The following is a 12,202-nucleotide window of genomic DNA, read 5'->3' on the forward strand; positions in this document are numbered from 1 at the left end:
TGGTGCTTGCTTCAATCCATATAATGACTTTACTAATTTACAAACTTTCTTTTCATTCCTAGGGAGAACAAACCCTTCTAGTTGTTCCATATAGACTTCTTCATCTAAATCATCATTTAAAAAAGCCGTTTTCACATCGATTTGATGCACATGCAAATTATATAAAGATGCCAATGCAAACAATATTCTAATTGATGTGAGCCTAGCTACTGGTGCATACGTATCAAAATAGTCTATTCCCTTTTTCTGCTTAAAACCTTTGGAAACCAGCCTGGCTTTAAATGTCTGAATAGACCCGTCTGTATTGTATTTTCTTCTAAATACCCACTTACATCCTATTGCTTTTGATCCTTGAGGCAAGTCTACTAAAACCCATGTCTGATTAGATATCAATGATTCAAATTCATCATCTATAGCCTCTTTCCATAAAGCTGCATCTCTTGAAGTCATTGCTTCGCTTAGACTTTTAGGATCATCCTCAACATTCAACAATATGGGTATTTTTTTTAAGAACCTTTGTTCTATTTCCTTCAACTAAAAATACAATAGATTGAGATGAAATAAAATCAGAGCCTAGAGTCTTTTCTTTTCTTACTCTTTGGCTTTTCCTTAGTTCATTAACAATTTCAGACTATTTTCTTTTCTCACCTTGGGAATGACTACTAGCCGGATTAGAGAAAAATGTTTGATCATTCTCTTTTCCAGACATTGATTAGTCATTATAGAATTTATTTTCTATAAATTCGACATCTCTAGACTCAACTATTGTATTTGAGTCTAAATTAAGCAACCTATATGCTTTTGAATTTTCTGCATATCCTACAAATATGCTTTTAATTCCTCTTGGACCCAACTTGGATCTCTTAGGATCCAGTGCCTTGTAAAAAGCTACACAACCCCATACTCTCAAATATGGCAAATTTGGTTTTCTTCCTTTCCAAATTTCATATGGTGACACATGTGTGTTCATAGATGTAATTCTATTGTGTATATGGCATGCAATAAACAATGCTTCACCCCATAAATATTTTGGAGTATTAGAATTAATCATCATAGAATTAATCATTTCAGTGAGTGTTCTATTTTTTCTTTCTGCCAAACCATTTTGTTGTGGTGTATAAGGTGCAGTTCTTTGATGTATAACACCATGCTCTTCACAAAAAATATCAAATTCATGTGAAAAATATTCTTTACCTCTATCACTACGAAGACATTTAATTTTCCTTCCTTTTTGGTTTTCAACTTCAGCTTTATAGCGCTTAAAACACTCAAAGGCTTCATCTTTATTAGACAATAAATAAACATAAGTGAACTTAGAACAATCATCTGATAAAATATATTTTTCCTCCTATTGTTAAAACACCATTAAATTCACATATGTCAAAATGTATTAAATCTAATAAATATGTATTTCTTTCAGCAGTTAGAAAAGGTTTCTTAGTCATTTTCGCTTGAATACATGTTTCACATTTATCATTATAATCATCATTGCAAGAAATTAAACCAAGTGTGCGCATGTATTTTAAAGATCTAAAATTTATATGTTAAACGTAAATGTCATAAATGAGAGGAAGATTCAACAATATAAGCAGAAGAATTCACTTTATTATTAATACTTAGTTTGAACATCCCATCACAAATACCCCTTCCCAACAAACATTCCATTTTTCGACATTATTAACTTGTCGGACTCTAGAACAGTCTTTATACCATTCTTACATAATAAATTTGTAGACACAAGATTTTTTCTAATTTCTGGAACATGCAGTACATTAAGCAACATCAATTTCTTCCCAGAAGTAAATTGAAGTTCAATGGTTCATTTTCCTATAACTTTGGCGGAATTATAATTCCCCATTAAAACCTCTTGATTGTTCATTAATGCTTCATATGTCATGAATGGTGCCTTGTCATTGCACACATGTATAGTAGCTCCCGAGTCGAGCCACCAATAAGAGGATTTTATTGCTGCTGCCATATTTAGTTCGGTAACCATGCCAATATGCATCATTAATACCATTGCAACAATGTTATCAATTCCAGAGTTTTCCACCATATTTGCATTATTGGTCTTATCAGCATATTCCTCACTTGCTTTTATGTATCTACAATCACGAATGTAATGGCATTTCTTTCCACAATGGTAGCAGACACCATTTGCATTCTTTTGATTGTTGTTGGAATTGGTCTTCTTAAACTTCCCTTTATCAACTTTGACTTTGAAGTTCTTTTTGTATTTGTTTCATTCGACAATGTGAACTTTGGACAAATCTTGATTTGCAAAATTCTTATTACGATTTCGAGTTTCTTCTTCAATTTGAATACTGTTTTGCAAATCTTCCAAACTAATATCTTTCACCATGTGTAGAAGTTTCTTTCTATAATTATTCCATGTTTGGGGTAATTTTGTCATAATAGCCCCAACTATCATAGGATCCAGAATAACTATTTTAAGTTCACGAAGCTTTGAGACCAAGACCAATAATTCATGAACTTGGTCTAGGATGGGTTTGTTATCAAACATAGTGAACTCATAATATTTGAACATTAAAAATTTTATCGGTACCTCTTTTCTCTGTTGTGTACTTGTGTTCAAGTGCTTCCCAAATTTCCTTCGGAGATTGAATGTGTGCGTACAGGTCATATGAGCGATCAGATAATGTGCCCAAAATGTGTCCTCTACATACCAATTCATCTTCTTCACGTTTCTTTCTATCGGCAACTATTTTGTCCGTATCTTTGTCACTTGGTTCACCAATAGGCTCCAATTTCGAGTCCAACACATAAATGACATTTAGAACAATAAGCATGAAACGCATTTTGTCCTTCCATCAGGTGAAGTTTGATCCATCAAATTTGTCTAGCTTGTAGACATCTTGATTGATAATCTTCAAAGCCATGTTATCGGACTTGTTCTCCGTGACGAAAATAACACTTTAAGATTGTTAAAAAATGTAGAATTATGGAGAATAATCCAAAGATTGACTTTGAGGTACAACTTGAATCGTTTCCTTAAAGTGTTATTTGCCCCCACTCGAATGAAGTTTGCTAAAGGGTTCTTGGCAAATCACTTCCAGTATACAACAAAGTATGGAATATTCGATTAGCAAAACCGAATTATATTCCCTTAGAAATAACTAAAAAGAAATTGTATAAATGTGATGGAGAGAGAAGAGAGTAAGCAATGTAGAAATTAATTTCTGAAATTGTATATGAAACATTATGCCACAATATGTATTTATAGACATCAAAGTACCCGTTCATCAAGCCCCTTCATTTTAGTTGAAGATGCACAACCCTTCTTAATAGTGTTTACCCAAAAGACATGTCTTCTATTTAATATTTTCAGAAAATAAATTTTGATTATTTATATTTTTTAATTTTACTCATACAATTTGAGTAAGCATCATGTCTTTTAACTAAAAGTTGTAACCATTCAACTAATTACATTTGCTGCGCACTGCAGCACCCTTTATCATACACACACGCTGCACAATGCAGCACCAAATCATATATATATATATTGTTAAAATATTCAACAATACCCAACCGGTAATGTAGCCCTTGCAGTTGGAGAGATTTTTTAGTATATTAGGAACACAGTTTGATATATTAAGTGTCATGATACAATTGGTTGGAAACTTGAAAAAAAAAATTATTTTAACAAATGTATTATGACACTTAATGTACTCCTGGCACACCACAACATTTCTCTTGCAGTTGGATCCCATTTATACTCAAGTTTACATGGTCTCAATAATGACACTACTTTGTTTGCAGTGCTGCATCAAACACATCTACATTGGACAAATCACATACTTAATCCATTACCCTTACAATTTTCTTTTGTTTTTGCAATTTGAAGTTTTACACCAACGACCTCCAATCGTTATGCTTATACCTACTTTGGTCAGCACTATGATTAACTCAGTAACATGCATAGGGGTGTGAGTGTGCTAGAGAGAGAGAGAGAGAGAGAGAGAGAGAGAGAGAGAGAGAGAGAGAGAGAGAGAGAGAGAGAGAGAGAGAGAGAGAAGGAAAATAAAACAGACAAACAATATGAATCACCTTAAGGAAGGATGAATCTCATCCCTGAAGTCAGAATCCAACCCACTTAAGACACCTCTGATGTCCTCAGAATACGTTTCTCTAAATGCCTTTAAGTTCACCTTAAAGGTGGCAAATCTCCAGCCATAACTTTACCATTCTGAGTCTTCACTGAATTCAAAGAAAAACTATCACATAAGATCCACAAATACCACACCATATCAAAATTCAGATAAGCTAGGGAACAAATTATACATACTTTATTTTCTAGACTGCACAACTAAACCTGCGTGAACTGGCTTTGAAGCGATTGATCCGTAATGTGAACACCCACATAACTTGACATCTCCACCAATTACCAAGTGGAGAACAAAATAATTTCCCAGTTTTTGAAATCTTCCTCAGATTCCACTGCTGGAGAACAATCTAGCACGAATATATCAAGCACCAATTCAGTAGTCAACACCCAATTCCAGAATCAGAATCACATCAAATCCATATAACGTATACCTAAATCAATAAACACAGAGCACCGAAGCAGCCTAATGATTGTGCTCTATAAAATCACCAACCTCTCCTACTCTGTTCCTAATACTCATCATGATAAAAAAGCTAAATCAAGGCATAAATTTAATTACTAAATCAATGGAATAATGATGAAAATTTCAAATCAGAAATATATTATCTGCATATGAAGCACATATCTAAATAAACAGTAAAACACACAACATCAACATGTTAAAACACCCAAACCAAGAGCTTCTCCGACTCTCGCTCCCTGCCCTTTGATTTATCATTCAAAATATTTATCAGGAGTCAAAATTAATACTCACTTAAAACAATGAGTACATTCGAATCCAACAAATACTAAAACATAATAGTGCCAGCATAATGATTTGGCACTTTGAACGCCATAAAGCTTCCTGCACAATGAGAAAACAGCAGCAACCAGACAATAGAAAAGACAAAAGGAGTTGCAAGGCATACATATAATGGAACTACTTTCCTATCGAGCTTCATGCGATACTATGAAAAACATCTTAGCTTTAACCAATCAAACTATCGGTAATATATTTTCTGATTAATGAAATAAGTTTAACCATATATTCAAACAACAATGATATAAGCAACATAGAAATAAAATTGCAGAAAAATTAAAAGCATCTATTCAATTCAGGTGCTTGAAATTCATATGTTTACAATTCATCTATTGAATGGAGCATGTGGAAATTGACTAAATTCATATATATGTTTAGGATTCATCCTTCTTCGTCATAAAAATTGCTCCGAATTGAAATTTTCAATACAATTTGAGCCAAAATTCAATTTAGTATCTGTCATCATCAAAATCTTCTTCTGAGTCAAAACTCGTGATTGGGGGAGTTCAATAAGCAACAGATAATTACCTAAAGGGTTCATCCACCAACAACAATCCCTTCCTCAACAGCCGAATGAAAAAAATAAAAAAAAAGTTTAAATTTTGATGGTGCTTTCTGTGCCAAAGATATGATGAAAGAAAACTTAACATGTGTACCTGCTCAGGTAGAGTGAACAAAGATTTTATACAAAACAGAAAAATTAGCAATTTGTAAATTTATTTTGCCATGCTATACAGTTTTTAAGAATCGAGTAACATATATTTTTGGACATACTGGTTCTTCGCGCGAATAAACTGAAGGTGTAACCCCACCTTCTCCTGTGGAATGCTTCTCTAACAGCAATAGCAGACAAACTGATGATGATGGGGACTACTGAATTCCTGAAAAAAGCATGAAATTTTGAAGCTTTACAAAGATTAACAATAAAACTGCACCTCGTGGAGAAACCACATAATTCACTAACCTTGATAAAGTCAGAAGTATCCACATCCTGCCTGTCTGAATTCCTGAAAAAAGCATGAAATTTTGAAGCTTTACAAAGATTAACAATAAAACTGCACCTCGTGGAGAAACCACATAATTCACTAACCTTGATAAAGTCAGAAGTATCCACATCCTGCCTGTCTGAATTCCTGAAAAAAGCATAAAATTTTGAAGCATTACAAAGTGTGCTTTTTAAAACTTGGACACAGGGCCTTCTTCTTCTTCCGGAAATTATCAAAACTAATCAAATTGTGGAATTCCAATCGTTAAAATGACATACTAGACTGAAGAAATATTGTCGTACACCTCTCACTTCTTCAATGGAGCTATAACTCCTTATACCAAGAACTGCAACAATTCAATCAAAAGTGAGACCAAGTTTATGCAAAGTAAATACATACACAATAACATTATATTTGACAATATAAGACATTGAATGCCCCCATTCAGAAGCTGCATATAAAAGTACCTTCTTTAATTCCTCTGGAAGACAACCTTTAATAAGACCAACTGCCTTTATGGCCATTTTGTGTCAAATTATCAATTCAAACAGAGCTTTTCATGCATATCAAAGTGTTTTATTAGCTTCTATCTTATTGAATTCTGGCACGCTAATCTTATGTTGTTTGCTGAAATCTAATCACAATGCTTAATTGCAATTGTCTAATCATATCAAAGTGGACAAATTCAGAATATTAACCATCACAGCTGATGGCATTAGAAAAACTGTTGAGCAACAAAAATAAACACACCCAAGAATCAAACAGTAAAAATCAAGGAGAAAAATGCACAAAGCTGCAATCTTTAAAATTCAATCACATATTCAATTCAAACTACATGGCTAATATTCAATAACATGTCCAATCTTTAAGCACATTTAGCACAAAAAAGTTGCATCTTTTTCACTGTATTGTTCCAGACTTTAATCACATGAATTTAAGCAACAAAAGAAGGAACCAAAAGAAACACAAAAAGTACCTGAAGACATTCAAGGGTCGGAAAACTGGTTGATTTGGACGGCCAGAATCTGAGCTGAGCTGAAATGGAGGTGGGGTTGATGCAGAGCATAAGGACTTTATTCAACAGGGCTTTTGGTATTTTGGTGTTTGGTCATTCCATTAATTATTAATTTGAGATTCATGTATCTTAGGCTGTGATTTAATATTTGTAGTAATTTTGATGCATTGTAAGTTGTGTTTTAAATTAAGTTGCTAGGTCGAACAATTGTCATTTAATATGCTTTGGTGGCTTAGGGAGTTGTATTTGCATTGATGAAGATGTTTTGGTACACTAGTATATTAGGGAGGGAGTTTGATATGTTAAAGGAAGACAATTGGAATTATAATTTTATGGTAATGAAGAATTGAGCATTGCTCTTCTATCATTTTTTCTGTCAAGCCTCGTGTGTCTTTTGACATCTCCTCTATCTCTTTGTCGTTCTGCATTAGGGGTGGTCAGTTGTGGAGGTGTCTGGGTGTGTGTGTGCGTGCTTGTGTGTGTTGAGTAGAACTGGATTTGTGGTTTATGGCTGGTAGATGTAGTGGACGAAAAAACCGTGCATATAATTCACCTGCAAGCATTATCCCACATCCAAAAATTAGACAGAACCAACAAAACAATAAACAATAATTTTCAAACAGTGCATAACCTTTTGAATCAGAGGGAAAAACTGAAAACCCATACCCTCCCACGGAAAAACAACAGAAAGACCAATGGCGTGGTTGTAATTAATCTGAAATTCAGATTGAAACACTGTTCATTTCTACAGTTCCAATTTCAAACCTTTCTTTTGACTAAAGTAATGATTTTCATCAAATTAAGTAGTAGCGTATCCATAAATTTTTATGCTTGAGGAAAAAAATAAATAGATGAAGCCAATACTTTGCCTGGTAGTCTATAGCTCGCCGTCTTCCCTCAACTTCTTGGAGGTAAGTTAGTTTAACTTCTTGCTAGTCATGCTTAAGGGCAGGATAAAGTGGAAAACACTGCTATGTTTTCTTCTTTCTAATGGGCTAGAGTTTGTTTTCTTTTTGCAACACCTAGTTGGTAAATATCACAACGTTGTTATATCAAATTCATTCAATTAAAAAATGTTTCTTTTAAGTTTTCAATTGATGCCTGAAAATTGTGCCAAGTATTATATTTCCCTTCCTTGTGCAGCAATAAAAAAAGAATTCGAAGCATGCTATCGCTGACCATTTATAAATTATTAGCCTTCTTGCATGGGCTCACACACATGTAGAAAATATTTTTTGAATCACGACGTGCTATGCACGACTTACACGTTTTAAATGTAGTTATGTGTGTAAATTGACCAAAGAAAAGTCAAATATTTGAAGTAAATGAATAATCTTAGATCATGCTAGAAAAAACCCTCATAAACCAATTAAAGCAGTTGAATCTACATAATAAAATCGGTCTCTATTGAATTTACATTAAGAATAAAGAAAACAATATTTAATAAACAACTGATTGAATCACAGCTAGCTCATTGTGAGACTAAGCCCACCCATCCCCTTAGTGTAGATAATATTGTTTGTTTAAAAAAAAATTTATTTGACAACTAATTTAATCACATTATTATCCGCGTGTGAAATACATTTTTTATAACCAGCATTACACGCCTCTTAAGATGTTTTGAACGTGTTTATAAATAGAGAAAATAATATTTAATGAACAACTGATTGAATCATATTATTACTAGCCTATTGTGAGGTACTAATTATTAAAAAAAAAAAAAAAAAAAAACTTTACAAAAAAAATTAATTATTAAGAAACACTATTAAAATCACCAAAATACATTTGCCACATTTAATGCATTATTTTGGATTGCTTTTGAAGTTTTCTGTTTGAGGGGCATTTTTGTCCAATTATTTTTTGGTAGTTTGTGAGACAAAAAAACTACTGTTCATTGGACCCCTGACTTTATATATAAAGATAATGTGCCGCCCCAACTCATACCTTTCATAATATGTGGTGTTAATTCTCATCCAAAAAGGAATCTTCACTAGTTGATTAATTCAACAAAAAGCACGACAATCATGTTTTTTTAATATAAATGATATCTTACACTAATCTAACACTAAAGGGAGGGGAAGGAAGAGAACCAAAAGACAGTGAAAGAAATTTTAACCACTAGAGCAATTCACCACTTGCAGCACAACAATCATGTTCCATGAAAACAATCTTTGAAAGAAGTTCCATACCATACGACAAGCACTTTATTTTTACTTTAAATGAACTCAGCAGAAGTTCATTCACATAATCTCGCGATTGAAAAGAAAAAGTCACGCAAAACCCGTGAGGGGCTAATACAATAATACGTGCATCACGAATATTTATTGTTTTTTATTTTTTTTCATTGTTCCTCTTTCTTACATCGAATAACATCTACTATTATTACGTGTTATTAAGTGACCAACCAATTCCTAAAAACATTCGTTTTGTGGTTGTATAAGATGTTTTTTGGGATTAAAAAAAAATGGACCAGCCTATAGTACATACTGATAGCTATAAAACTAATAACCAACTCATCATGAACTAATAACCAACTCATCATGACATGGATCGGCAGGAAATACCATTCTGGCACAACATGAAGAGGACTGGCACCTACTGAAATAAATGGGAGTAAATAATGAAGACTAAGTACCTCAAGTACCTCAAGTAGTACTGTTATTATATATATATATATATAATAAATGGGATCTTGTTCTACTAAGTACCTCAAGTAGTCCTGTTATTATATATATATATATATATATATATATATAATAAATGGGATCTTGTTCTACTAAGTACCTCAAGTAGTCCTGTTATATATATATAATTTTTTTTTTTTTAACAAACGATATTATTTACCTAAAAGCATGAGGAGTGGGCTAAACTTCACAATGGGCTAGTCCTCACAATGGGCTAGCAAGAACATGATTCAAATTCGCCTTTGACAAGAATCGAACCTAAGACCTCTCACTTATAAATGAAGAGGAATACTACTAGACCGTAATACTAAGCGACAATAAGTTTATAAATTTGCAAAAGTAAAATCCACAAAGCAGAACCACAACAATTCTATTTGGACACACAAAACTATTACTCTTTCATAGAGTGAGCCTTAACATTATATGTGAAACTCATCTGTATTAGAAAATAATCATGTCAATTTTGTGTGTCCAAATAGAATTAATGAGACAGAAGAAAAAAAACACAATAATTTAAATACTAATTCTCCTACTCGTGTCATTTCATTGTTTAATTGGCTCAACATCAATATTTACATCCCCTTTCATAAGCACTCCAAGCAACATTATTTAACATTCCATATAATAAACAAACACTACTCACACCAACAACAACAAAAAATGCACTAACAATATCATGTCGAAATTTGATTCAACATTTCAATGACTTCTTTCATGGCCGGCCTTTGTTTTGAAATCTCACAAGCACATAAAATGGCAATGCTAAAATACTCCTTAACTTCCCCTTCATCCAAATCCTCCATCGAAATGCCTGAATCCACCATTTCCATGTGCCGATTTTGTTCCCTCATTTTCCTAGCCCATTCCACCAAGCCCATTTCCTTCCCGTCGTGCATGGTCGGCAAATTCGGCCGCCTCCCGGTCGCAACCTCCAACATTAAGATCCCAAAGCTAAACACGTCCGCCCTCACGGTTGCCCCCGTGAACCCTTCCTTGTATTCCGGGGGCATGTACCCCATCGTGCCGGCAAATTGCGTCGACACGTGGGACTGGGAGGCATCCATCCTCCTGGCCAGCCCAAAATCAGCAATATGGGCCTCAAAATCCTTGTCCAACAACACATTGCTGGCCTTGATGTCCCTATGAATAATGGGCTTTTCCAGCCCATGCAAATATGCCAACCCATTCGCCACCCCACTAACGATCTTAATCCTCGTTTTCCAAGATAACGGTAATCGTAACCCCGGCGCGTCATCATAACCGTCACCGTCCGTTGACGACGAGTCATTAAGCCAAAGGTCGAGATTTCCCTTGGAAATAAACTCATAAATTAATATCCTATCGGCGCCGGAGACGCAGTATCCCAACATTTTGACGATGTTCGGGTGGCGAAGCTTACCTAGGGTTTCCATCTCGGCCTGAAATTCCCGAAACCCTTGGAACGCGTCGGGATCGAGCTTCTTGATCGCGACGGTGAGGCCGTCGGAGAGTTGGGCCTTGTAGACAAGGCCGAAGCCGCCGTCACCGACAACGAGATCAGCGGAGAAGTTCTTGGTGGCCTTGACGACTTCTTCCATGGAGAACTTGAGGGACGGATCGAAGGAGGTGGTCTCGTCGACGCTGATGGCGGAGAGGGCGGCCGGGTTGCGGAGGGGACGGGCTTGGCGGGAGCGGGTGGATTTGTTCTTGGAGCCCTTGAAGAGGAGGTAGACGGCGGTGAAGATGACGGTTACGAAGAAGAAGCTGGCGGCAGCTGCGATTACGGCTTGGAGAGAATTGTCCACGGGCATAGTGAAGTTGATCGGGGGGAGAGAGAGGGAGTGGGTTTAGTGAGAGAGATATACGATCGATGTGGATGTGGTGGAGGAGAAGGGGAGGGAGGGAGGGAGGAGGCGGCAAAGAAAGCAAAAGGGGGTTCGTGGAAGGTGGGTTTTTGACTGAGAAATGGATGGGGGAGGTTGTAATGAAATGATCAGCAGGCTAGTCAAGGACGACGAGTCAACGCCTAATTCGTTTACTTTGAACATCAAATTATTGTCTATGGTGAACGTATTACAAGGACCGTAAGTCTTGGCAAAATTACGCTTCCCAAACCCAAATTTATTGAATATGTTTCTGAAAAAATAAAATCATACCTAAATACATTGGAGGATGCTACTGACATTCTCATGTTCTGAATTTAGTTTTCGGCCTACGCTTCTCGTTCTTTAATATTGCACGATAATCAAAATCGGCTATTTTTTAATTTACATACTAAAAATCAATTATGCAAAAAAATAAAATAAAAATAACGTTTAAACTGACGTTGCAATATTCACATGTACATCTTCTTTTACTTTATTTTTCAATACCTAATTTCTCACCCGTAAATATATAGGAGTATTTTTGCTCATCACCATAACTATGGTGTATACTTACTACACACATCATCTAACACATATTCTTTCAACTAATTATGGTTAACTTTAATATTAAATGTTCGTTTTCTAATTTTGAAAAAAAAAAAATTAACTATGATTTAAGTAAAAAAAAAAAAAAAACACGTGTCAAAAGATGAAATGTATGGTGAACATTCACCATAGTCGGTGGTAA

General features: G+C 34.9%; 2 long non-coding RNA genes and 1 pseudogene across 3 annotated transcripts; all 3 read right to left on the reverse strand.

Moving 5' to 3' along the window:
- Nucleotides 1–3,642: 3,642 nt before the first annotated feature.
- Nucleotides 3,643–5,196, reverse strand: LOC148697171 (uncharacterized). The gene is made up of 2 exons (XR_015962102.1): nucleotides 4,307–5,196; nucleotides 3,643–4,218 (listed from the first exon to the last, which is right to left on the reverse strand). It is a non-coding gene; the product is annotated as an uncharacterized LOC148697171 (long non-coding RNA).
- Nucleotides 5,197–5,200: 4 nt separating this feature from the next.
- On the reverse strand, nucleotides 5,201–7,470 carry LOC148697172 (uncharacterized). Its single transcript, XR_015962101.1, has 4 exons — nucleotides 6,888–7,470; nucleotides 6,190–6,257; nucleotides 6,016–6,058; nucleotides 5,201–5,806 (listed from the first exon to the last, which is right to left on the reverse strand). It is a non-coding gene; the product is annotated as an uncharacterized LOC148697172 (long non-coding RNA).
- A 2,652-nt stretch (nucleotides 7,471–10,122) lies between these two features.
- LOC137726643 (leucine-rich repeat receptor protein kinase EMS1 pseudogene) lies at nucleotides 10,123–12,198 on the reverse strand (annotated as a pseudogene). The gene has a single exon (XR_015963150.1). The product of XR_015963150.1 is annotated as a leucine-rich repeat receptor protein kinase EMS1 pseudogene (transcript).
- Nucleotides 12,199–12,202: the final 4 nt, after the last annotated feature.

The sequence above is a fragment of the Pyrus communis genome, chromosome 5 (assembly GCF_041283825.1).
Source record: "Pyrus communis isolate YQ-2024b chromosome 5, ASM4128382v1, whole genome shotgun sequence".
Lineage (NCBI taxonomy): Eukaryota > Viridiplantae > Streptophyta > Magnoliopsida > Rosales > Rosaceae > Pyrus > Pyrus communis.